Below are 22,287 nucleotides of genomic sequence, written 5' to 3'. Positions count from 1 at the left end.
GGTTAGTTGCTGGTTTATTTCTTCTGGCTGCTGCTGCAATTCTACATGCTTTCTATAGTTGGTTAAAATTTCAATAGTGTACAGGGAATAGTCTGGCAGGTGCTGAAGTACTTTTCTGTGGACTTCAAGGCTTCTGCACAAACCAGTTGCTTCCAGACGTGGGTGGACTAGTAGGCCCTCCTCTTGGCATTGAGCATGACTGGGAAAATGAACAGACCAAGCAGAGCAGGACAAGCTGCTAGAAGAGGAAAGGGGGTGGGGCGGAAAAAGAGAAAGAAGGGCTCTCAGCAGGAGGACATATCCGCAGGAGGGTGTTCATGGCGCAATTCTCCTACCCGAACTTTAGCGAGGACGATATTGGAGACGTCTTCGCTTCACTAAGGAAGTAGTCACTGAAATCTGCCAACTGCTGCAGCCACAACTCCAATCTCCAAGCAGGGCAAGGACCACATTGCCAGTGGTTGTCAAAGTGAATCTTAACTTGTGTCTGGCTTCTTCCAGGTTGCTGCTGGATATATTAGCAACATCTCGCAGTTTGCAGTGCACTGTTGCAGATGGGAGGTCACTAAGGTTCTCTATGCAAAGAGAAATGGCTTCATCTCATTCCCTCTTGCCAGAGAGAAGCCAGCGGAGTGAGCACAAGGGTTTGCAGGCTTCCCCATGGTGCAATTGGCTTCACGCCCATCGCTTTGCCATAATGTTCCTCATGCCATGGCATACCTCCTGCATTGTGTTCCAAGGTTTCCGCTCTCTGCACCACATGAGAGGATGTGTTCACTGCCAGCAATTGAGATCTATGCTTCCAAGTCATAGACCTTGTAAAGACTGTATCCCTGAGACATTGGTCCTTGAGTTATTAAGCCAACGGCAACCATTTCTGATCCCTCTGGTGAGAGACGGCTGTTTCATCATCATCATTCCCTCCCAACTCTTTCTGCTCACTGGTGCTCTGTGGCTCACTCAGTGATACCCCCTCTGTCTCAGGAATTCCCTCATGCCAATTGGGTGTATCTGGACTGCTGCTTGCATGAGTAAGGTGCCATGATGCAGTGAGTAAATCAGGTGGAGACCAGGCGGCTCTTCAGATGCTTCGTTCTGTAAGCCTTCAGCACCTGGGAGGGACACAATGGACATTCATTTTACAACGGTGCTGTCTGACTTGTGAATCAGAAGATGTGACTGAGCAATAGCAGGAGGCCTTTCATGTCATCAGAATGACTGCAGACAAACAGGGGGCCATTCAAGTGGAGGGAGTAAAAAGAAATGTTGTAGTGGTAGGGGATAGTATCATTAGGGGGATAGATAGGGTTCTCTGCAGTCAAGAGCGGGAGTCCCGAAGGCTGTGTTGCCTGCCTGGTGCCAGGGTTAAGGACATCTCTTCTGGGCTGGAAAGAAACTTGCAGTGGGAGGGGGAGGATCCAGTTGTCGTGGTCCATGTTGGTACAAACGACGTAGATAGGACAAGGAAGACGGTTCTGTTAAAGGAGTATGAGCAGCTAGGGGTCAAATTAAAAAACAGAACCTCAAGGGTAATAATCTCTGGGTTATTACCTGAGCCACGAGCGAATTTGGCTAGGATAAATAAAATTAAAGAGTTAAATGCGTGGCTCAAAGACTGGTGTGGGAGAAATGGGTTTTGCTTCTTGGGACACTGGCACCAGTACTGGGACAGGAGGGAGCTGTTCTGTTGGGACGGACTCCACTTGGCCAGTGCTGGGACTAGAGTCCTGGCGAATCATATAACTAGGGCTGTAGAGAGGGCTTTAAACTAATTAGTGGGGGGGAGGTTTCTAGAGAGCAAATAATAGAAATGACAACAGAGAAGGTCATAGACTTAGGTAGCAGTGGGGGAATTAAAAAACAGAATGTGTCAGGAAGGGACAGAAGGTATGGAGTAAAAAGTAAAGTACTAAAAAGGGAAAAAACAGGAACTAAGTGTTACAAAACATATTTGAGAGTTCTTTATCTGAATGCACGTAGCATTCGTAACAAAATGAATGAGTTAACGGCACAAATAATGACATATGGGTATGATCTTGTGGCCATTACAGAAACATGGCTGCAGGGTGACCATGACTGGGAATTAAACATACCAGGTTATTTAACAATCAGGAAGGACAGGCAGGAAGGGAGAGGAGGTGGGGTGGCTATGTTAATAAAGGAAGGAATCACTATAATACAGAGAAATGATATTGGGTCAAAGGAGCAGGATAGTGAAACAGTTTGGGTGGAGGTAAGGAATAATAAGGGGAAAAAAACACTAGTGGGTGTAGTCTATAGGCCTCCGAACAGTTGCAACTCTGTTGGATGGAGTATTAATCAGGAAATAGTTGAGGCTTGTAATAAGGGAACAGCTATAATTATGGGGGATTTTAATTATCATATTAACTGGACAAATCAAATTGGGCAGAGCAGCCTTGAGGAAGAGTTCATTGAGTGTATTAGGGATGGGTTTCTTGAGCAGTATGTAACTGAACCGACCAGGGGGCAAGCAACCTTAGATTTGGTCCTGTGTAATGAGACAGGATTAATTAAAAATGTCCTAGTAAAGGATCCCCTTGGAATGAGTGACCATAACATGGTTGAGTTCCATATTCAATTAGAGGGTGAGAAGGTTGGATCTCAAACAAGCGTGCTGAGCTTGAATAAAGGAGACTATGAAGGTATGAGAGCGGAATTGATTAGAGTGGACTGGGAAAATAGATTAAAGGGTAAGACGGTACATGACCAGTGGTGTACATTTAAGGAGTTATTTTACAACTTCCAAAAAATATATATTCCACTGAGGAAAAAAGGGTGTAAAAGAAAAGATAGCCATCCGTGGCTAAGTAAAGTAATTAAGGATAGTATCCGACTAAAAACAAGGGCATATAAGGTAGCCAAATCTAGTGGGAGGATGGAAGATTGGGAAGTCTTTAAAAGACAGCAAAAAATAACAAAAAGATTGATTAAGAAAGGGAAGATAGATTATGAAAGTAAAATTAGCAAAAAATATAAAAACAGACAGTAAAAGTTTCTATAGTTATATAAAAAGAAAAAGGGTGGCTAAAGTAAGTGTTGGTCCCTTAGAGGATGAGACCGGGAAATTAATGGTGGGAAACATGGAGATGGCAAAAACACTGAACAATTATTTTGTATCAGTCTTTACAGTAGAGGACACTAAGAATATCCCAACACTGGACAAACAGGGGGCTCTAGGGGGGGAGGAACTAAATACAATTAAAATCACTAAGGAAGTGGTACTTGGTAAAATAATGGGACTCAAGGCGGATAAATCCCCTGGACCTGATGGCTTGCATCCCAGGGTCTTGAGGGAAGTAGCGGTAGGGATTGTGGATGCATTGGTAATAATTTTCCAAAACTCACTGGACTCAGCAAAGGTCCTGGCAGATTGGAAAACTGCTAATGTAACACCCTTATTTAAAAAGGGTAGTAGGCAGAAGGCTGGAAACTATAGACCTGTTAGCCTAACATCTGTGGTTGGTAAAATGTTAGAGTCCATTATTAAGGAGACAGTAACGGGACATTTGGATAAACATAATTTAATAGGGCAAACTCAGCATGGTTTCATGAAGGGGAAGTCATGTTTAACAAATTTGCTTGAGTTTTTTGAGGAAGTAACATACAGGGTGGATAAAGGGGAACCAGTGGACGTAGTGTATTTAGACTTCCAAAAGGCATTTGACAAGGTGCCACACAAAAGATTATTGCTCAAGATAAAAAATCACGGGATTGGGGGTAATATTCTGGCGTGGGTGGAGGATTGGCTCTCTAACAGAAAGCAGAGAGTTGGGATAAATGGTTCGTTCTCAGATTGGCAACCAGTAACTAGTGGTGTTCCGCAGGGGTCAGTGCTGGGTCCCCAACTCTTTACAATCTATATTAACGATTTGGAGGAGGGGACCGAGTGTAACATATCAAAGTTTGCAGATGATACAAAGATGGGACGGAAAGTAGTGAGTGAGGAGGACATAAAAAACCTGGAAAGGGACATAGACAGGCTAAGTAAGTGGGCAGAGATTTGGCAGATGGAATACAATACTGGAAAGTGTGAGGTTATGCACTTTGGCAGGAAAAATCATAGAGCAGGTTATTATCTTAATGGCAAGAAACTGGAAAGTACTGTAGTACAAAGGGATCTGGGGGTCCTGGTGCACGAAACTCAAAAAGTTAGTATGCAGGTGCAGCAAGTGATTAAGAAGGCCAATGGAATGTTGGCTTTTATTGCTAGGGGGTTGGAATATAAAAACAGGGAGGTATTGCTGCAGTTGTACAAGGTATTGGTGAGGCCGCACCTGGAATACTGCATACAGTTTTGGTGTCCATACTTAAGAAAAGACATACTTGCTCTCGAGTCAGTACAAAGAAGGTTCACTCGGTTAATCCCGGGGATGAGGGGGTGGTCATATGAGGAGAGGTTGAGTAGATTGGGACTCTACTCATTGGAGTTCAGAAGAATGAGAGGCGATCTTATTGAAACATATAAGATTGTGAAGGGGCTTGATCGGGTGGATGCGGTGAGGATGTTCCCAATGATGGGTGAAACTAGAACTAGGGGGCATAATCTTAAAATAAGGGGCTGCTCATTCAAAACTGAGATGAGGAGAAACTTCTTCACTCAGAGGGTGGTAGGTTTGTGGAATTTGCTCCCCCAGAAAGCTGTGGAAGCTACATCATTAAATAAATTTAAAACAGAAATAGATAGTTTCCTAGAAGTAAAGGGAATTAAGGGTTACGGGGAGCGGGCAGGAAATTGGACATGAGTCTGGGTTCGGAATGGTCATGGCCCTGTGGGTAGTGGAGCGGGCCCAGGGGCCGTGTAGCCTTGTTCTGCTCCTACTGTGTTCTAATTCTGTTAGATTTCAGGAGATGGTTTTATTCCTGTTCCTGGCTGGGGTGGAGATCGCCTTTACAGAAGGTAAGTACTGTAGAAAATATAGGGACAGAGTGATCTCCTGGAAGAATTTCGATCGCCTAGATGGGTCGGAGAGGAATTTCCCAGATTTTTTTCTCCCAAATTGGCCATTGGGTCTTTATCTGGTTTTTCGCCTCTCCCGGGAGATCACATGGGTTCGGGTGGATGCAGAGTGATAGAAGATTTGAGGTTAGGATCAGATCAGCCATGATCTTATTGAATGGTGGAGCAGGCTCGAGGGGCCGATTGGCCTACTCCTGCTCCTATTTCTTATGTTCTTATGTTCTTATGTAAACACTCAGCTGTGTAATGTGTGCCATTTCATTGCCAACCTGAACCAAGCAGTTCTCCTTCAACATCTCCGTCTCCCCAGTGTGTCTGCCCAAGGGTTGCAGTGCTTCCTCCTTATGCTTACTGAGGGGCCTCATGCTAGCCATTCCTCCACCTGTGGCAGTCCATTGCCTCTGGTTGTGTGCATGTCTCTCCTTTGCAAAGAACATAAACATTTGGATGCGCTACAGACTAATTCACAATGGGGTAAACTTATCGTGGGGGTTCTCCCAATTATCTCTCGTGCCACCTCCCGCCGGACTGCCTCCACATCCTTTTCCTGGGACATGATTCACAGGTGTTAAAGAGCCTAGGGGGAAAATTAGTGTTCACCAGCAGAGTTGCCGGTGAGCAGTTAATGGCCGCTGGAAATGGCTGCAACGCTAACAGAGTAAAATTGGTCTGGGGGGCATGGAGATAGGTGGCGCAGCACTCACCTTCCATGCAATGCCGTCCTGGTGGCGTTGCTGGAGGGACCTGGGAGGAAGTGTGTGTCCAGGTCCGGCGTTGCAGATTCCCACAGCCTCTGAACGAAGCTGCAGAGCTTGCAAGGAATTGTGGGTAACGAAGAGGTCTGAGAATTAAAGGGGCCATGCACATTGAAGCAATACAAAATAAAATGCAGTGAACCAATACATTTTTCAGCCCTTTCTGCCTTAAGAAATATTCAATATTTAAAAGAAGTTCCAAGCTGAATTACCTTCCTAAACTCAACAAATAGGAAAACTGCCTCAGCACTAACACAAATGGCTCAGCAAGCCAGGGCAGGGGCACCAAGGGTCTCACACGCAGCACTCCAGCTTTGTGCTGGGTGTCAATGCTGCAAGAGCGGCCCTCTATCCACAGGGGCCAGGAGGCCCTCCAGAAAGAACGATGTGGGACCACATCACTACCAGCAGTGTCACCCTCCCACCACCTGGCTCCAGTGCCCAAAGAAGCTTCATGACCTCAAATCACTGGGCAAGGTCAGTGAATGCACCTTCAAAAGCCATCTCCTACCAACTGCACCACTAGCATCACACACTGCTCAATGCATGACACTCACCCCCAATTACTCACCTATCAACAATCCACACCAATGACAAGGCACATCTCCCATTCCTAGCACCCCCCCCCCCGAGACAACAGTGCAGGCCATTCTTGGCAGGGGCATGGCGGAGCCCTTGGCCAGCGGCAAGGCTGAAAGGATAAAAGATGCTGGTATCCTGATACGTTATCCTCCTTCTGGCATGCGCCGCTTGTTTTCCTGCCCGCCCATCAGCACAACGTCACCCTTGTGCCTGCCTCATTTCACACACCCAAGAAATGCAACCTGCCCAGCCTGTGGGTCCTCAGGCAGATGATTCCATCCCGGATATCCTGGCCACAATGGGGCTGTCTGGGATGCATCCTTCCATCCGATTCCTCCTCTTTGGCATCTTCCTGTTCCCTCTGCAAGCAGATGCTGTAAATGTGAAATGACAGCATAAAATGCTGGAAATACTCAGTTGGTTAAGCAGCATCCTTCCCCCCTCATCTCCTTGAAAATGAGAAAAGATTGTGGGCTGAGGGGGAAGTGGGATGTGAGGAGGAGGATTAGGAATGAACATACCGCTGTTGTTACCACGGTGTCAATGATGTGGCACTCAATGATCTGCAGTCCTCACTCCGCAAGCTGGCTTAGTTGTTGAATGTCTGCCTGGCCCTCGCCTGCCTGTTCCTAGTGATTATGTGTAACCTTGGCCTGCAAGAGAAAGAGGTGTTGAGTGAGTTTATTGCAATGTGTTTGGGTGATGTGCTGCCATAATTGAATAGCTGTCAGTGTGTGCAAGGTGTGAGATGTGGGTGTGAGTGTTGATAGGTAAGGATTGTTGTTTTGAGTGCTGGGGATGTGGTGCATTGAGCAGTGCATGAAGCTTGTGGTGCGGATGGTGGTATGTGGCATTCACTGAAGCCTTCACTCACCTTGACCACCCGTGTGAGGTCATTAAACTTCTTCCTGCACTGGGTGTGAGTCCTGGGGACAACAGTGCTGGCCGTAACATGGTCTGCAATCTCATGCTACATGGTCCAGAATGTGTGTGGCGAGGGCCTCCTGCCAGTTTGTAACTATAGGACTGCCCACCTCCTCTCCACCATGAATACCAGTGCCAGTAGAGCTTCATCTGAGAGCCTCCAGGCTCTCTCCCTCGGTCTAAGATCTGCCATAAAGATTTGTAACTGTCTCTTACTTGTCCTTAAGCTTGTTCAGTTTGCTGTTGGGGCAGCTAAAGACCCAACCACCCTGACAATAAGCTGTTGCAGCATTAATGCACCACCCCTTGAAGTAGTGAAAAAAGCCTGTGGTACGCAGGACTGTGAATTAAACTGGCCCTGATATTGGTCCACCTGTTGAGCGTTGAGCCAATGAGCACCAGTTTTAGCACTGAAATCATGACTACAATCATGTTAATGAGGAGCGAGCACGAATTTTATGTGCTACCTAGACCATTTTCAGGTGTCACAGCTTAACCTCATTTAGTCTTAATACTGCCCATTTCTTGGCTATATCCAATTTCTCGGCCTAGGTCTTTTCTCATCCCTAACTTTTCTGATGTTCATACATCTTTCAATGCACTCTATTTGTGAAAATAAGAACACTTGTGGGGGAGGAAATTGTATAATTCATGAAAAGTCTGATCATGAGCTGGGAACACTATATTGATTAGGCCCTTCTCTCAATTCAGCTAAGCTGGAGGCTGGTAGGAACTGATGGGATGAATCTTCTTAATTATTTAAAAGTTAAGGCCCTGTTGTGGGATATTAGTGTGCAAACTCTTAAAAGTATTTGTCTGAAAATTCTTTTCCGTGATGCTAGTGGTGGTGTTAACCAATGTTCGCTTTAAACTGCGCAGCGCTGTGCAGCGCCCACGCAGCCAGCTCACCGGCTTTTAAATAGGAAAAACCGCACATGCACAGTATTTTGAATGAGCCACGCAGCCCCTTAAAGGGGCCACGCATGCAAAAAAAAGTTAAAGGGAAAATTGGTGTTAACCTATTTATTTTAAACAGGTGAGCCTTAGCAGGCAGAAGAATTCAAACCAGCATGTAGATCAACATAATTTTATCACTGAGAAGAATCCAAGCTGTTGATCATTTGAAGATCTCCTCCTGCTTTAAGAGATACAGGAATAGGAGGAGCGAGCAGCACACGCTGTGCATACTCTTTATTTTTGTGAGAGTTCACTTGTTCTTCACTAAATATGCAATAGAGGGTGCTATATGCTTAAAAGTAATAAACCTCACGCATATTCACAGTGGACATGTAAAAATCAAACAAAGTCATTTCATAATTTAACTCCATCAAACAGAAAATATCCCAGCTCTCCCACCAGTGCAGATAGCTCAGCTGCTAAGTGAGCTATCTAGTAACATCAGTTGACACCGTCAGGAGAAGAGGGAGGAAGTTAAAGGGAAGAAACTGTATCTTTTTGTTTAAAAGTGCCATAAATACACTTAACGCTAGCACAACCAAACCTACTGAACAAGAAAGGCAAGGCAAGAGAGTTGTCAGCATATCAGTATCTATTACTGGACAGGGTTCAAGTAAATGATGAATCAGATACTGAGGCTAGGTACATGAAAGGTCATTTCCTGGAGATTAACTTCTGGTGGCTGATAATGAGCACAGACACTAAAAATGGGTCTTTAAATGTGTTTCTAATGGAGCTACAATAACAATTAATTTCAAAGACGAGCTCCCTGTTTAAAGTCAGTTCCAATTACTTTTGTTTAGCATAAACAATGGCTTGGGGAATCAATGACAAATGAGTTCACCAAGTGCAGTATTGAACTTAAAGGTTCACTTAATTAATTTCCTTTATTTTTAATATTTAACTGTAGGAATGTCTAGTTCCTATCCAAAGACTGAGGTCCACTCAGGCGCTTAAACAAAACGAAGTTTAATGGAAACTAACAGGTTTAAACAAGTAACTGCAGGAGAACATCGAGTGTAGGTCTATTCAGTTCGGAGGCTCCACGAGGGCTGCAGGCTGGTCCCGTGGTTGACGTCATGACGTCATGACGTTCTTCCCGCCAGTGGGGGAATCACGTGATGTACGGCGTGACGTCATCGCGTTTACCCGCGCTGTTAAAGTAATCATGCTCTATACAAGTAAACAGTATAAATAAAGATACAGGCTCAGGCTGTAGCTAACATGTTGTTAAAGGAAATTATATACAAACGGTCTGAGTCCTTTAGTGGCTCCGCCACATGTGCCCCCCCAGAATTGTCTTTAACAGCAAAAGTGAGATGGCGAGGAGGCCTGACAAGCCTGTCCAAGCGACTTCTGTAACCCTGAAGTGGAAGCTGCTGGCCGGTGGTCGAGCTGTCGGGCGGTTGTGGTGGAGCGGGCACAGCGACTGTGGGCGGTCGGCCCCGTTTTGGCGGTTGAGCGATTTCGACTGGGCTGTCCAGGTCTAAGTGCGCCGGCTTCAGCCGGTCAACTGATATGTGGTCCGGTTTACCTCCGATATCGACTGAAAAGGATTTGTCTCCCGGCTCTATGACGCGGAAGGGACCAGTGTAAGGAGGCTTGAGCGGGTCCCGGTCAGCGTTGTGGCGGATAAACACGTACTCGGCGCTTTTCAGCTCAGTTGGGACGTGGGAGCTCTGTAAGCCGTGATGCGACGTAGGCACTGGAGCGAAACATCTGGCCGCTTCCTGTTGGCTGACGAGTTGCTGGGATGCGGACCATGGCTCTGCTGGAGACGGGAGGAAATCCCCTGGTACTCGTACTGGTTGGCCATATACGAGTTCCGCCGAGGAGGATTGTAAATCTTCTTTGGGCGCTGTACGAAGACCCAAAAGGACCCAGGGAAGTCTGTCCACCCATCCCGCGCCTTGAAGACTGGCCCGCAGAGCGGCTTTGAGCGACCTGTGGAATCGCTCGCACAGGCCGTTCGCCTGTGGATGATAGGCGGTTGTGCGATGTAGTTTGGTGCCGAGCCCCTGAGCCACAGCGTTCCAGAGCTCAGAGGAAAACTGCGGTCCACGATTGGAAGAGATGTCCGCCGGTACGCCAAAACGAGCAACCCAAGAGGAGATGAAAGCTCTGGCCACGTCTGCCGAAGTGGTGGAAACCAAAGGAACTGCCTCTGGCCATCTAATGGTGCGGTCTACCATTGTGAGGATGTGTGTAAAACCATGAGAAGGTGGAAGCGGCCCCACGAGGTCCACATTCACGTGGTCGAATCGACGCTCCGGATCAGCGAAAGTGGCCAATGGAGCTTTTACATGACGCTGCACCTTGGCCTTTTGGCAGACCATGCAGCTGTTGGCCCAGTCACGGACATCCAGGTGCATACCCCTCCAGACGAATTTTGACGACATCAGCCTTTGCGAGGCCCTCATGCCAAGGTGTGACAAACCGTGTATGGCGTTGAACACTTTTCGGCGCCAGGCGACTGGAACTATAGGGCGGGGAACTCCCATGGAGACGTCGCAAAGTAGCGTGGTGCCTGCGGCATGGAATTTGACGTCGGCTGCTTGGAAGCTAGAGGGGCTAGTCCTGTATGCTTGGACCTCCAGGTCTGAGGCTTGATCTGCAGCCATGAGGGCATAGTCGATTCCGAGTTGGACTGCGTGCACAGTCGCGTGGGAGATACAATCCGCCACCAGGTTGTCTTTGCCGGACACATGCTGAATGTCCGTGGTGAATTCTGAAATGAACATCAGGTGACGTTGTTGCCGAGCTGACCATGGTTCGGCGGTCTTGGCCATAGCGTACATTAGTGGCTTGTGGTCCACGTAAGCCATGAACGGACGTCCCTCTAGTAAGAACCGGAAATGGCGGATGGCTAGAAAAAGGGCCAGCAACTCCCGGTCAAAAGTGCTATACTTTCTTTCGTATCGCCGTAGTTGACGGCTGAAAAATGCAAGCGGTTGCCATGTCCCATTCACCCACTGTTCCTGCACTGCGCCGACTGCGTAGTCCGACGCATTGGTGGTAAGGGCAATGGTGGCACCTGGAAGCAGGAGCGCCAGCATGGTTGCATTGGCCAAGGCGCCTTTGGTGTCGACGAACGCCCGGTCCATCTCAGCCGTCCAGCTGATCGGATCCTTACCGGACTTGGCCTTGAGGACCTCGTACAAGGGCTGCATAAGCAGAGCCGCTTTAGGGACGAACCGATGATAAAAATTTACCATCCCGAGGAACTCCTGTAGGGCCTTGACGGTCTGCGGGCGCAGGAAAGATGTAACCGCCTCAACCTTCGTCTGTAAGGGAATTGCGCCGTCTGATGTAATGCAGTGGCCCAAGAAATCAATCCACTGCAGGCCGAACTGGCACTTGGCCGAGTTGATAATCAAACTGTGTTGACTGAGGCGTGTGAAGAGGGTATGCAAATGGCAGAAGTGCTCCTCTTTGCTAGGGCTGGCGATGAGGATGTCGTCGAGGTAGACGAAGAGGAGTTTTAGGTCCCGAAGCACGGAGTCCATAAGCGCTGGAAAGCCTGTGCAGTGTTCTTTAAGCCAAACGGCATCCGCAGAAATTCGAACAGGCCGAATGGAGTGATGACTGTGGTTTTCGGGATGTCTTGTGGGTGCACGGGGACCTGGTGGTAACCACGGACGAGGTCGACTTTCGAAAAAAAGGTATTTTCCACCAAATGGGCCGAGAAATCTTGGATATGCGGGATCGGATACCGATCAGGAGTAGTGGCGTCATTCAGGCGTCGGTAGTCGCCGCATGGCCGCCATCCGCCGCCGGGTTTCGGAACAATGTGGAGAGGCAAAGACCAGGGACTGTTCGACCGGCGAATAATCCCCAGCCGCTCCATTGTGTCGAACTCCACTTTCGCAGCCGCGAGCTTGCCAGGTTCGAGTCGTCGGGCCCGTGCGTAAACCGGGGGGCCGGTGGTGGTGATGTGATGTTCCACACCATGTTTAGTAGCCGAGGAGGAGAAAGTGGGCCTGGTCAGATCCGGGAACTCTCCGAGGAGCCGAGTAAAGTCGTCTGGAGGTGGGACCGCACAGAAGACAGTGCGCGGCACGGCGTTACCGCGGTGGCATGGGATGGAGTGGAATGTGGCCGCATTGATCAACCGGCGGTGCCTGACATCGACCAGGAGGCCGCTGGCGCACAAAAAATCCGCCCCAAGGATGGCCTGCGTGAATTTGGCCGTGATGAATTCCCAGTGGAAATGCTGGCCGCCGAAACACACCTGGACCCGCCGCCTTCCGAAGGTCCGAACGGCCGTGCCATTAACCGCCGCAAGGGCGGGGCCATGGCTCCCAACTAGAATATCGAGATTTGACGCAGGTAGGATGCTACACTGCGCCCCGGTGTTGCAAAGGAAACGTCAACCAGAAAGGGAGTCGGTGATGAAGAGAAGCTTCCCTGAGACTCCGATGGCCATCGCAACCACGGGGTGCTCGTTAGACCCGGTCCTCTTTCGCCAGGGTGTCTGTAGATGGGGTTTTTTGTGCGAAAAACTGCAGGGAGGGCGGCAGCATCTTGCTTTCGCGACAAAACAGGCATGGTAAAAGCACAACCCCACTGATTGAGGAGCTGGAAAAGCGTCTGTGGGGGAGGGGTGCCTCGTGGCCGCACAGTGCTGTTGTGTCACCACGAAGATCTTGTCCGCTTCGGCAGCAAGCTCTGTACAGTCTGTGACTTCGGACCTGGCTAGGGCAGCCTGAAATTGCTCCGGGAGTAGGATGAGGAATAGCTCCCTGAAGAGGAAGCATTCCGGCTCGGACCCGAGGAGCGCGAGCATCTGGCTCATGAGCTCGGACGGCTTGGAGTCCCCGAAGCCGGGCATAGCGAGCAGCCGGCGAGCGCGCTCCGACTTCGTGAGCCCGAAGACCTGCAGCAACCGCGCCTTTAAGGTGTCATACTTGCGATCAGTAGGCAGACTACCGAGTAGGCTGATGATCCGCGAGGCTGTGGCGCTGTCGAGGGCGGAGACCACGTGATAATAACGGGTCTGATCCGCAACGATGTCCCTGATGGCGAACTGGGCTTCAGCCTGGATGAACCACGCGGCTGGTTGTTGCTCCCAGAACTGCGGCAGCTTCAAGGTAACGGCGTTCGTTTCCATGTTGATTATCTTCTGCGAAAACCGTTCGCAAAAGTCGGGGTCACCAATGTAGGAATGTCTAGTTCCTATCCAAAGACTGAGGTCCACTCAGGCGCTTAAACAAAACGAAGTTTAATGGAAACTAACAGGTTTAAACAAGTAACTGCAGGAGAACATCGAGTGTAGGTCTATTCAGTTCGGAGGCTCCACAAGGACTGCAGGCTGGTCCCGTGGTTGACGTCATGACATCATCACGTTCTTCCCGCCAGTGGGGGATAACGTGATGTACGGTGTGACATCATTGCGTTTACCCGCGCTGTTAAAGTAATCATGCTCTATACAAGTAAACAGTCTAAATAAAGATACAGACTCAGGCTGTAGCTAACATGTTGTTAAAGGGAATTATATACAAACGGTCTGAGTCCTTTAGTGGCTCCGCCACATGACCAAAATAAGTTAGCTACCTCTTCTTTTGCTCTTTCTGAAAATCTCTCAAAATATAATGATCAAGACTCACTAAACCTTATACCTCAAAATTACATGGTAGCATATTAGTGTGCGAATGCTTGACATTTCCATCTGAAATTCTTTTCTCTGTTGGTTTAATGTTAACACATTTATTTTAAGCAGCTAAATGCATCTGCTAATTTAGCACAGGGAAGAATATTAGACAAACGTATTAAGCGTCTTTACACTGGTATTTCACAGTGTAATTTCAGAGCCTTAGTTCAGTCCCTCATTGGAAACCTGGTCCCCTGCCATTCCACAGCACATGTTGCCACACTATTTCCTAATTGTCCTTTAAAAATCAGGCACTTGTTGTCTACACATTATTACTTATTAATGGTATATAGGTAATTATTGGGAAGTAAAGAAATTTTGTTTAATTAGCAATTATTTTAAAATACTGTCATACCTATTAAACATAAAACCAAATAACTGTCTAAATTTGTGCCAATAAAATGTTCAGTAAAGCTACTCTCACAGCAGCACCAGCAGCGGTGGTAGAGCAGACCTGGAAGGAGCAGCGAGGCGGCAGTGGCGGTATAAAGAGAGCCTGAGGCACAGGTAGGCCCCACAGCACCAGCAGCGGTGGTAGAGCAGACCTGGGAGGAGCGGCGAGGCGGCAGCAGCGGTATAAAGAGAGCCTGAGGCGCAGGTAGGCCCCACAGCACCAGCAGCGGTGGTAGAGCGGACCTGGGAGGAGCGGCGAGGCGGCAGCGGCAGTATAAAGAGAGCCTGAGGCGCAGGTTCGCCCCACAGCACTAGCAGCAGCAGCAGAGTGGACCTGGGAGGAGCGGCGAGGCGGCAGCGGTGGTATAAAGAGAGCCTGAGGCACAGGTTGGCCCCACAGCACCAGCTGCAGCAGCAGTGCGGACCTGGGAGGAGTGGCGAGGCGGCGGCGGTGGTACCAACTCAGCACCGGCAGAATTTTCAAAGAGTGACGTCAGAAGTCAAAAGTGATGTCGGCACAAGGGGAGGGAGCTGATTGGTGAGTATCTAGTAAGTGTTTTTACTTGGTTTTCTAAAAGTTTTTAAGTTTATTCCAGCTAGGTTAGTAAATTAGAGGTTAATTAGAAATATGGCATGGCAGCTCACACCCGTGGAGTGCACATCCTGTGCCATGTGGGATGTCCTGGACACCCCCCGTGGTCTGGACGACCACATGTGCGGGAAATGTCGTCAGCTACAGCAGCTCGAGCACCGGGTTACGGAGCTTGAGCGGCAGCTGCAGTCACTACAGCACATCCGCGAGGCTGAGAGCTATGTGGCTAGCATGTTTCGGGAGGTGGTCACCCCGCAGCTTAAGAGTGTGCAGGCAGAGAGGGAATGGGAGACTGTCAGACAGAAGAAGAGGACCAGGCAGGTAGTGCAGGAGTCCCCTGAACCCATCTTGCTCACCAACCGGTATTCGGTGCTGAGTACTGGTGAGGGCAATGGTTCCTCTGGGGAGCGCAGCCAGAGCCAAGTCCACAGCACCATGGAACGCTCAACTGCACAAGCAGGGGGGAGAAGAAGAGAGGGAGAGCAATAGTGATAGGGGATTCAATAGTTAGGGGAGCAGACAGGCGTTTCTGCGGCCGCAGACGTGACTCCAGGTTGGTATGTTGCCTCCCTGGTTCCAGGGTCAAGGATATCACTGAATGGCTGCAGGGCATTCTGAGGGGGGAGGGTGAACAGCCAGAGGTCGTGGTCTATATCGGTACCAACGACATAGGTAGAAAGAGGGGTGAGGTCCTGCAGGCAGAGTTTAGGGAGCTAGGAAAGAGGTTAAAAAGCAGGACCTCAAAGGTAGTAATCTCCACCAGTGCCACGTGCTAGTGAGTTCAGAAATAGGAAGATAGAGCAGGTGAATGCGTGGCTGGAGAGATGGTATAGGAGGGAGGGCTTTAGATTCCTGAGGAATTGGAACTATTTCTGGGGGAGGTGGGACATCTACAAGCCAGGCAGGTTGCACCTCAATGGGAACGGGACCAATATCCTCGCGGGGGGGTTTGCTAGTGCTGTTGGGGAGGGTTTAAACTAGCTTGGCAGGGGGATCGGAACCTAAGTATAGAGTCAATAGGGAGGGAAGAAAAACGAGAATTGGAAAACAAAAATGTAGAAAGTAAATTGGAACGACAGAGGAATAAAGAGCTAGATAGTAGTCAACAAGGAGGTTTGCCTGTACTAAATGGTATATACTTCAATGCAAGGAGTATAGCGAACAAGGCAGATGAGCTGAGGGTACAGGTAGATACTTGGGGCTATATTTATTGGGCCAGAAATTCGCAGCCAGAAGCGTGAGTACGGTCGGGGTACTCACGCATCTGGCCGTTGGAAATGCCGGCGTTCAGCAGGAACAGCGCATGCGGGGAACGCCGGCATTTCCAGACCCGATGTCTATTCACAGCGCGTGCGACTGCACAGGCAGCGCTTGCGCAGTGAACTTTGTGGATTTCAATGATGGATTCAGTGAGGGTAAGTCCTTAGAAGTTACACTTGAAAAAAGCAAGTGTAAAGTTGTTCATTGGCTGCGGAGGAAGATATATTTTATCGTGGAGCTTCTGAAATGCAATATTTTTGTTTGGGAAAGGGAGGGAAGTTATTTTAAGAAATTTTAAGTAAGTTTTAAAGTTAAAATTTTTTTTTTTTTTAAAAGGGTTTTCAGAACGGTAGGTAGAAGGAGCAATTGTGGCTGTGTGAATGGAATGTGAGAATGAGTTATGTATGTATGTCCACATATATTCCTTTACGTATATGTATGTATGTTTTATATTCCTTTACTGATGTGTATGAATGTATGTTTTTAATTATGATTTTCCAATAAGTTCCTTTCTCTGAAAGTCATAATTAAATAATACATTCATACACATAAGTAAAGGAATATATACATAACACGCAAAGGAATATATACAGACATACATACTTTCAGAAGCTCCACGATAATAAATATCTTCCTCCGCAGCCTCTGGAGCAACTGTACCCATGCTTTTTTCATGTGTAAGTTGTAATGACTTGACCTCACTGAAAGCATTAATGAAAGCGGCGAATTATACTGCGCATGCGCTGCCTGTGCAGTCGCACGCGTTCTGCCTCTGAACCCCTTCGTTCAGAGGACAGGAAATGCCGGTTTTCCCCACATGCACTGTGCATGCTGAAAACCGGCATTTCATCCAGCCAGATGCGTAAGTACCCCGACCGTACTCGTGCATTTGGAAGGGAATTACTGGGCCAACATTTTACATGTCAATAAAATGAAAAATTTAACAATTGCACGACTTACCCCCTCGCATCTGCGACTGAGGGTCCAAGGAGGTGCATTGCGCAAGAGGTCATCATCGTACGTATCCTCACACTGTTCCCTTTGGGGAACTGTATGAAGTGGTGGAAGGATTTATGGCCGTGATTAACGCTCATTCCGTGACCGTAACCATCTTTGAACCAGCCATTAGGGTGGTTAGTCCTATGGCGGGAGGGTTTTACGGGCTCCCACAACCCATCTGGGGGGGGGGGCCACCAACACCCACGGACGCAAGTATCCCGCTGGATGTCCACCCAGAATTTAAAGTTGGAGCTCCGACTCCACTTGCCGGGACTGTCTGGAGTGGGGTTCAAAACCCTACTCCTTCTGGCCCAGCGGCGGGGATGCTTACTGCTACGCAAAAGGCCCACTCCGCACAAAAGGTGACACCCATACGTTTCCTGCGCCTTTTCCCTCCCCGTGACTGGAGCCCTATGCTGCCATTTCACGTTGCTAATCGGATTGGGCCTTTGTCATAGCGGTAGGATCCCCGCCGCTGGGCCAGATCAGGGTAGGGTTTCGAACCCCGCTCCAGACAGTCCCGGCAAGTGGAGTCGGAGCTCCGGCTCTAAATTCTGGGTTGACATCCAGTGGGATATTTGCGTCCGTGGGTGTGGGTGGCCCCCGCTCCTTGTATAGCTTGTGGGAGCCCGTAAAACCCTCCCGCCATAGGACTAACCGCCCTAATGGCTGGTTCAAAGATGGTTACGGTCACGGAATGAGCATTAATCATGGCCATAAATCCTTCCACCACTTCATACAGTTCCCCAAAGGGAACAGTGTGAAGACACGTATGACGACGACATTGCTAAATAAATAAATGGAATTAAAAAAATTCTTTTAGGGCTTTTAAAAGTCTTTAAATTGCTTTAATTCTCTTTAAAACTACTTCAGATTACTCAAAATAATGTAAACATTTTAAAAAGTTTATAAAAGTTACCAAAATCTTCAAAAAACTTCCAAAAACCTATTTAAACTGCTGCTTTGCATGTAAAAATGCTTAGCAGCTTGACAGAAACATTGGGGGCGTGTCCAGTGAAACTGAGACCTCAAGGGGCGTGTCTCACTTGCACTGCACGCTCCTGGCTTCGCGCTGGCTGCACTCCTGGGCGGCGTGACGTCATACGCTGCCCGGGATTCTTCTTTCTGTTTCAGCAAGTGCAGGCGTCCCTGGAGCTGATCGGCAGGAGCGCGGGGGTAAGTGCAAAAACGGGGCTGCAAGCCCCGTTCAGCAATTTCTGGCCCATTATACCTATTACAGAGACGTGGCTGAAAGAGGGGCAGGTATTGTAGGGTTCTCAAAATTCCCACATTCCCCAAAAGTTATGGATAAAGGGACCCTGTATGGACAAGTTATTAAAAAGGATACCCAAAATGGCTTCTGAAACCTCGTGACCAAGGCTTGCAGGATTTTAAAAGCAATGCCATGCAGAAGGCAGGCTCATTCAAATCCTGAAACGAAACCTAACATGCATGGATCTGTGAGAGACTTTGTCCTTTTCTAAAGCCAGACAGCTAGGTAAACACAGAATATGCATTCTTCACCTTGGAACAGATCAAGTCAGGATGGCCCTAATCTAAAGGCCATTAACTCTTCGCATAAATAATCGGTAACAGCTCACAGGTAGCTGCCAAGCCAGGAAAGACGATTAAATTTCATAAATAACAAACAGCCAGGATATCGAAGCCATTAAACAAGGAGACAACCGCTCCAGAAGTCGTTAAAGTAAATGACTGTAATCATTTTAGACAAGCCCGCCAAAAGTTAGACAAAGAACTGACCTGATTCGGCACGCAGATAAGTGGTGAAGAACCGGGTATAATTGTAGGCTCACCGGTAGTGCTCGCTCTCTTGTCGCTTGCCTCTCTTGCCTCCTGCCTCTCGCTCTTGCTTCGTGCCTCATTGCGGGCTCTCTTCTCCCTCCCCGCGCCACTCGACACCAAGGACGCCCATTACTACACCGGGGGCCAAACGCGGGAGGAGAACGAGACCCGAATCAAAAACGCACAGGACATATGGGGCCACAAACAAACGAGACAAGACGAGACGAGAAAAATGGTAAAACCGGTAAAGGCAGAGAAGGGCAGCGGAAAGACGCATTGGGGACAAACGGCCTAGTTATAAGCTGTCGTTTGAGGAATAAGTTGGCGTTTGAAGCATGGATAGTGAAATCAAGACAAACGGCCCAGTTATAAGCTGACGTTTGATGCATGGACAGTAAAAGCCAATCAAGAATAAACTGGCATTTCAAGCTTGGGTAGTGAAATCAAATTAACGGCAAGAACCGCCAACTGAGCCCCAACCGCAGCAAAACCGTCGGCGACCGAACCGCCCAAAGAAGAAGAAGACCCATTGCGACAAAGTACTCAACGAAGACGTTAACGGAAGAAAAAGGAGGGTGCTTCGCACAAACAACTCCATCGCCGCACCCTGTGACCACGTGACAACGCCGAACCCCAAAGGACAAGAGTGAACCTAAAAACCCACAACCAGTTAAATCAACAGGTTTCGAATTGGTGAGCATGAATTCCCGGCCCCTCGTAGCTCAATCTAGTTAGGTATTGGGTGTGGGATAAGGATAAAGGGATTTTTAATGTATCTGTTTCCCTCGATGTGCCATGTGTTCCCCATTCCCATATAAGTGTAATTTTATATGCCTGTAATTATTTCAGTAATTCTCAGTAAGATTGTATTTTATTGTGCCTTTAATAAAAATTGCGGTTTTCTTGCACCAAACCACATGTCTACTCGATTTTCTGTATCGCCGCCTGTACCTAAGTCCGGTGTCTAGAACCCAGGGGTGTGGGAGCTATTCGAACCGCTCAGAGACAGTAAGTGGCAGAGCTGACTGGGCACACGCCACCCCCTACAGAAATGGCGACCGCGGCAGAACTCCGGCAACAGGGGTGCGATACAGTAGACAATGGTTCGATGAGCAAACCATGATGGAGGAAAGGATTTCTGATTATGAGTTCAGCAAGGTGAATATCACGAAGAAGTGGATCACCACTCTGTTAAAGGCTGGGCATCCGGTAGATGCCGCAGCTAAGTGGACAGAAGGGAAGGAGCACAAGAAATCCCTAGAGAAGGCAGTCTGGCTGATGTGCTTCAAGAAGCAGGTCCAGATTTTGGACAGGCTTGTTGCAGCACAGGCAGCCGAGATAAAGGAGTCAGCCCTGGATACCCAGGACAGGACTCTAGCAGGGGAGAAGTTACTGGTAGTATTGCAGGCCCTGAATCAGGAAAGGGTACAGTTAATGGGAGAACATAAGGCCAGGTTGGAATACCTACAGTGCCAGGTCACCGAAGCCAAGGGTAATGAGTTGAGGTTGCGGGAAAAGAACGCCCGCCTAGCAAGACAAGTAAGAGAGCAGGAGGAGAAAGTAAAAGAAGTAAAGGCAGCCTATAAGTTGGCAAGCGAACAGGGGTTTGAATATGCAGATCATGGCCCCTGCAAGGAACAGAAAGAGAATCTGAGCCTTGCCCTAAGGAGGGCAAAGGGCATGGTGTGCCTCATAAGCCCGAAGGCAGCCCAGGTCGACTTTACAAGGAACCTGAGGAGAATGGTTCAGACACCACAGGTAGTGCCAAGGGACAACCCAGTTGAGGAACAGGAGGTCCCACGACCACCATCCGTAGCGCCAGGTTTTAGCGAAGTCTGGCAGCGGGGGGGTGGAGTTAGGGGTAGAAGTGGAGGTGGAACAACCCCCGCAAGAGAGGCTGGAACCAGGGCCGATGTGCCCAGCCCGGCATTGGAGGGTTGGCCCACCCGTTAATGGCGAGGACGAGGGACCCCACCAAAACCAGTTCATATTACCTTACGGCACCCAACAGTTTAGGGCTATGCTAAGCCATATCCCAAAGCTCACCAAAAAGGGGGACCCCTCGGTCTACTTCAGGGAAGTGGAACAGGCAGCCAGCGTCAACGAATGCGATGATGCTGAGCAGGCCAAAATTCTGCTGTTCTCTTTGGAGAGTAGGCTCCTCCAGTCCCTCTCTGACGAGTGTAAGAGGGGGCAGAGCAGGTGTGAGGAGCTCAGGGATGAAGTTCTGGAGGCCATGGGGATGAATGAGGGAAGTCCGTTCTCCCGTGTGGAGAAGACAGTGCAGCTCGCAGGGGAAACCCAGCAGGCTTTCGCGGACAGGTTATGGCCGGTATATAGGAGCGCCTGTCCTGGGGCACCTTGTTGTGTCTGGGTATAATAAGACACAGACTGCAGGAGAAACGGTACAACAGGTGTTTACTCAACATGGCTCATAGTGGAACTGCCTGTACAGATTACTACTCAGTGCTATATACAGGTGTGGTCACTGCCGGTACTACAGTATACATGAGCTGTAAGAAGTAGTTCCCCCCTTAAAGGTATATACATTACAATTCCTCCCCTTTTAGATTAATAGTACCATAACACTCATTTAACAATTAAATATCAAACTAATTACAATTAACACTTTTAACATGCAACATTAGCTGAAAATAGACTATTTATATATTCAGTCTTGGGGAGGCTTCCTGATCCTTTCTGGATAGCGCCTTTCCCGAGTGTCTTGCTCTTGGTGCAGAGGCGATTCTGGCCCCCTGTCGTCGGTTGGTTCATCAGCTTCCGATGCTACTGTTTCTGGGGTAGATGCGACCTGTACGTCGGGTTCCTCATCAGGTACGTATGGGCGAGGCATGGGGTTGACTTGTTCCTGTGACTCTAGGACCTGGTCAGCATAGGATCTCACGATGCTCTCCCCAACGTCCACTGTGTACATTAGTGGGCTCTGCCGTGTGCATATCGTTCCTGGCTGCCATTTTTCTGTTCGGTAGTCGCGGGCCAAGACTGGTTGCCCTACATTGAAGCTCCTTGTTGGCTTCTCATGGATGTGCTGGAATTGCTTACTCTCAACATCTCTTCGTACGTTTGGTCTGAGCAAATCCAGGCGAGATCTTAACCTTCGGTTAAAGAACATCATGGCTGGGGCCTGGTTGGTGACTGCATGTGTCGCATTCCGGTAGGCGAACAGGAAATTGTCCTCCTTGTGCTGCAGCGGAATGTTGTCATTGTACATAGCCTTTATTGCCATCTTAAAGGTTTGTAAGCCAATCCATTTGTGGCTGGATGATACGGGGCGGATGTGTAATGCCTTACCCCATTCTTTTTCAAGAACCTCCGGAACTCTTCGGACACAAACTGTGGTCTGTTGTCGGAGCAAATCTGCTCTGGCAAGCCA

Source organism: Somniosus microcephalus, chromosome 2, assembly GCF_052327205.1.
Source record: "Somniosus microcephalus isolate GS21.2 chromosome 2, FLI_Smic_1.0, whole genome shotgun sequence".
In the NCBI taxonomy this organism is placed as follows: domain Eukaryota; kingdom Metazoa; phylum Chordata; class Chondrichthyes; order Squaliformes; family Somniosidae; genus Somniosus; species Somniosus microcephalus.
The sequence above is the reverse complement of the archived record's forward strand: the minus strand, read 5'-3'. Positions refer to the sequence as shown.